The following is a 6,169-nucleotide window of genomic DNA, read 5'->3' on the forward strand; positions in this document are numbered from 1 at the left end:
CACAAGCAAGAATACAGTGTGCATATGATACACAAAGATGGCATATGCTAGGTTCTACTATGAAACACCGACTTCCTGAAAGCTGATGTTCCAAAACAATAAAAAAAAATGTCTGCAGTACAACAGGGTGAAAAATCCTTTTTTTCCTGATTTTGCAAGGGGCAAGCCCCCACCACATTCCCATGTGGGGATAAGTTATCCACGCCCTAGAAATTATTTATATATATATATATATATATATATATATATATATATATATATATATATATATATATATGTGTGTGTGTGTGTCTGTGTGTGTGTGTGTGTGTGTGTGTGTGTGTGTGTATACAGACACACACACACACACACACACACACACATATATATATATATATATATATATATATATATATATATATATGTATAATGACATACACACACACACACACACACACACACACACACACACACACACATATATATATATATATATATATATATATATATATATATACAAACTCCATGGTCGCACGAACTCGAAGAAGGGAAAAAAATCTCCCTAAAGAAGCAAATCTTTGCCAGCACACAATTAGAAATCACACCAGTAATGATTTCCTATAGGAAAAAGTGTTGGGTGTTATGCTGTTCATCTTTTTTCTGCAGGCTACTAATGTTCAAGCAATTTCCTTTCAAACATGTAGGAAAGCCTTTATGCCACCATTTGTATTTTAGACAACCCTTTTCATCCTTCTGGTAGGTAAATTAATTTACAAATCCAAATACATGCTGATAAATGAAATTTTACTAGGTCTGCAGTACAAATTTCAGATGTTTTATAGTCTAAGACATTGTATGTTGTCAGGAATGAGTGACTCTGTTATCTGAATTAAAGAAGACTATTAATTTTGTGTTTAACCCACAGATGGGGTTTGGGTTTCATTTTATGCAATAACTCTCCTTATTCTCTGGCTGTTGCACCCGACACCAAACCAGACATATAAACAATTTAATCCTACACAGGCCCTGTCTCACAGTGTCAGCTGTCCCATTTCTGGCCTCCATTGATGTCTGATACTGCAAGTTGAAACATAAGCTCACACTGCTTTGTTTCTCAATGAAAATGTATGTGTTCAACTGTCTCCCCCTTCCCCTCACTAAATATTATACAACCTGTATAACCACCAAACTTGTCTAAGTGTTGACATATCTGTTGCATGTCTTGTGTTTCCAAATGAGACACTGAGGCACAGAATGCATTTAAGTTGTTTATTATACAAACACACATCAGGAGCTGTAACTTGTACATATACTTCAAACTTCATATGCTTACTGACTGACTCGTTACTTCTAACACACTCACATGTGCATCTCCATTCAAGATTACACTCACACTGGCTGACTGCACAAAATGGCACTGATCCTGCACGTGCTCAGTAACTTATATGCACGTGCCATCTAGCTACAGTGGCTGACTAGGTTCAATATACACACTGATCTAAATCCTCCGACTTTAATTTTGTTTGACATTGCAAATATGAGAACAGACATATTTTGAGCTAAACATTATTTCAACATTTCAACAAAACAAACTGACTTCAAGTCCAAGTCACTGCATATTTAGAATTCGGTTTGGAAATTCTACCCAGTCTGGTTACACTGAAATTCTGACTGGGTTTAACAACAGAGACAGTCTCTGGGGATTCTTTCAAAGCTGGAACATCAGAGTTTATATCAAAGTTGTTTGAAGAAAGCACACTGTCCTTTTGAATTTGAACAGTTGAGGAGTCATTCTGTGAATTAGAGTGGTCGGCACGGGCAATCTGCTGCATCACTGGTTCAGAGACAGGTAACACATGTCTATGATTCCTTCTGCAATCCATTCCTTCAGACTGTATGATGTAAGATCTTGGTTCCTCATAAATGTTCTTCACAATTCCCACTCGGTCATATCCTTTGGATGTTTGCATTCTCACAACTTCTCTTTGTAGTAATGGTCTAAGGGGGTTTACTGTTCTTATCATAGTAGTTTTGTAACTGACATTTTCTCAAAAGTTGAGTCTTGACTACTCGGTTCTTCTTTGCATTTGATACTAACAACTGTTTGCTGATTGTAGGAGTTGTTCTAGTCTGCCCAGACATCAGTCTCTGAGCTGGTGACCCAAGCAGCTTGTCTCGAGAAATGTTTCTGAGACTAAGTTAAGGAAAACATTGTTACCATCTCTTTTTGATTTCTCCAACAAGTGCTTTGCACTCTGAACTGCATGTTCAGCTAAACCATTGGCTTGTGGATACTCAGGACTACTGGTAACATGAACGAAAAGTCCCATGTCTCTGCAAATTTCTTGAACTATTGACTAGTAAACTGTGCACCATTGTCGGACAAGACTTTGTGCAGACTACCAAGGACAGAAAAATGTCTTTTCAATTTTGTAATGGCTGTGCTGGATGTCAAGTTAGGAAGTAGGCCAGTTTCAAACCAATTTGAGTAAGTCTAGTAACACCAAGTAATGTTAACAATTCCATCTGAAAATGTCTGTGGCAACCATTGACTGTGGTATTTCAGGAATTTGGTGCAGCTGAAGTGGTTCTTTTTGTTGATGCAGTTTGGTGCTGTTGCAAATTGAATTTGCCAGAGTTTCCTTCTCGATATCTTTGGACATAGAAGGCCAAAATACAATGCCTTTTGCCCTTCTTTTGGTCGAATTAGTACCTGGGTGACCACAGTGCAAGAATTTGATATATTCCTGTTGTAAGGCTTCTTAGGAATTACTACTTTTGGATCTTTCATGATTTTTACTTTTTTTTATTTTTATTTATTTAACATTTGTTGACCAGGAAAGTCTGACTAGGTTCCACAGAGCCTGTTTTCAGTGGTGGCCCGGGGAGAAATGCTCCAGATGGGAGATGGGAAATGCTTATCTTTGCTTTGCAAAAATTTGCTTGTGATCTTGTGTGTTATCTTGTTATTATCTTGTTGTTGTTATCTTGTGTTATCATCTTGTGTTGTTATCCTGTTATTATCTTGTTGTTGTTATCTTGTGTGTGATCTTGTGTGTTATCTTGTGATACAAGATATTACAGTGCTAAAAACTTACATGTGAGCATAAGCAGATGACAAACAGATGGGAAATGCCCAAGATGGGTGGAACAAATCAATGTAGTACAAACCATAATGCTTTACAAAGCAAATGCAGCCTATTATATTTGCTCAAGCCACTTTGTTCAAATACAAAATGCAATTTCAGTCTTCTAATAACCAATTTTCAGCATCACAATATAAATTCTATGAAGATGGTAGGTAGAGAGAAAAAAATATATATGCAATGTGACTGCTGCAAAAATCATCTTTTTCGAGTTAAAACGGATACTATGCCACAGAAAATGGAAACAAAGTCATCACACATTCAGGAAGAAATGATCAGTCATATGTTTTGCACAAGCAAAGGTGATGCTGAACTGACTGCATTAAAATGAAGTCAGTTTACAAACATGAGGAAAAAAATCAATACGGATCAGTATTAAATACAAACGTGCTACAACTTGGCTAGCTCCTTTTCTGCTCCCCTTAAACATCAAAACAGTAGTTTATTTATTTATTTATTTATTTTACATTTGTTGACTGGGATAGTCCGACTGGATGCATGTCCATTTTCAGCGGAGGCCTGGGGAGAAAAGCTACAAAGGTAAGCAGATACAGCATTACATAATACCAGCATTACATATTACAAACAGACTATTTACAGAGATTACATAAGTAAGCAAGTTAGTTTTCTGTACTTTTACAGACTTATCACTCCAGTTTCTTTTGCCATTTGTGTGTGTGATAGAGGAGATAACATACTAGATCTCATCATCACAAACATGGGGTCACAATGTTCAACACCGGAAGTATACCCTTCACTGGTGAGATCAGACCATAAACTAATCTCACTGGAAGTCCACATCCCGCCCCCACCTGAGATAAAAAAGACCACAGTGAAGAACTTCTCAAAAGCCAACTTCACACTTCTAAAGGCTAGTGTGGTCTCTTTTATGGCCCCCGAGACTGCTGAAACCATTACTCAAGCCGCTGAATCACTTACAAATGCCTTCTACCAGCACCTACAGGACTGCATGGATCAGACAATCCCAAACAAAACAAAGACCCTTTCTACCAAAGGCAAGCGTCCAGTTTGGTGGACCCCAGCCATAAACAAGCTCTACAACAAAAGGAGGAAGCTACTACAAGATAGAGCAAAATCCTTAAAAGGGAAAACACCCTTGATCATTATAAGTAAAAAATTAAGATCTCTCATAAAATTATCCAAGGCAAATTTTGAGAGAAAAGTCGCCAAGGACTCAAAGGACAATCATAAGGCCTTCTTTAGCTATGTTAGAAACCTGGGAGGAAACTCCCAGATATGCTCAGAATTAGTTCAAAATGATGTAAAAATTACTGAACCTACAGACATTGCCAACATACTGTCTGACAGGTTCAGTGCAAACTCCCAAAGGTGAGATATCTATACCAGAGAATTATAGCCCCCCAAACATCTCAAACGCTCAGGTGAGAACTGCTCTCTCCAAGGCAAAAAACACAGCATCCATGGGACCAGATGGTGTCCCCGGATGTGTGCTCCACGAACTCAATGAGGAATTAAACCCGCAGTTAGGGCAGCTGTTTCATCTTAGCCTCACCTCAGGATACGTGCCTAAGGAGTGGCGCATGGCAACTGTGGTCCCACTTCACAAAGGAGGTGCCTCCACCAACCCGGGAAATTACCATCCCATCAGCTTGACAAGCTTGATCTGCAAAGCTATGGAGAGGATCATAATGGAACTCATAAATAAAGACATAGGAGACTTGCAGACTTTGGATCCGACCCAGTTTGGCTTTGTCAAGGGCAGATCATGCCTTTCAAACCTGGTGGACTTTTTCGAAACAGTCACCAAGGCCATTGATGAGGGAAAGGCAGTCCACACAGCCTACCTCGACCTGGCAAAGGCCTTCGACACAATATCCCACTCAGGTATCATTGAAAAACTCATCAGCTTAAATGTAAACCCATACGTCACAAGATGGGTTGCAAATTGGCTAAGTGACAGAATCCACAGGGTCAGAGTTGCTGGCGCCATGTCAGACTCAAAGCCTGTCACAAGTGGTGTCCCACAGGGCTCAGTCCTGGGCCCTCTCCTGTTCGGCATCTACTTTTTAGAAGTACAAGCAAACACAGGAGGATTATGGCTGACAAAATTTGCAGATGACTGCAAACTGGGCGCCATAGTTGAGAACACATCTGACACAGATATCCTTCAGAAGGGTCTTATAGAAATGGAAAACTGGTGCCAGAACCATGGCCTAAAGTTAAACGCCAAAAAATGCATAGTCATACCCTTCGGGAAAAACAAGGTTACCCCTAGCTACCATATAGGTGGCAACCCACTAAGCACAGAAGAGGTTATCAGGGATCTGGGTACCCAGGTTGACAGTAACCTTTCATTTGATACTCACATTGCCAGAGTAGTTAGGAAGACCTTCTACATTACCCACCTGATCATGAAGGGATTCACATCTAGATCAAGGGAAGTCATCGTCCCCCTGTACTCATCGCTCATCAGGCCAATGATTGAGTACAATGCCCCATTTGGAATGTATCTGACACGACACCTGCAGCAACTGAAAAGGCCCCAAAAGTTCCTCACCAAAAGGATAAAGGGTCTCAAAAATATGTCCTAAGCTGCCCGACTGAAGGAACTTCAGCTCTACTCAGTCGCTTACCGTCTGCTCAGAGGTGACCTGTGCCTGACATACAAGGCCATGTCCAACCCAGAATTGATGAACATGCTTCACCTAAAAAAATCTAGATCCCTCAGAACTACAAGGGCGGGAGACTTAAACCTTGACACGGTTATTAATAGGACGTGCTGGAGGGACAGTTTCATCACCCAGAGACTCCCTATGCTATGGAACAAAATCCCAGTACATGTGAGGCAGAGCGCCTCGCTGGCTTTGTTCAAGAGAAATCTTGACCAATGGATGGGAGATCACAGATATACCCCAGGGATTATCTCAGTGTCACTGCTTGACAGAGGCACAGCAAAATAATGGGCATAGTATCCTCCAAACTAAAGGGGTGGCGAAAGCCACAAAACTCTGGCTAGGCTTATAAATGCCCTTGGGCAGATAGCCTAGTATGAACCTATGAAC

Source organism: Protopterus annectens, chromosome 8.part0 (genome assembly GCF_019279795.1).
Source record: "Protopterus annectens isolate FY-2018-M chromosome 8.part0, PAN1.0, whole genome shotgun sequence".
NCBI lineage: Eukaryota > Metazoa > Chordata > Ceratodontiformes > Protopteridae > Protopterus > Protopterus annectens.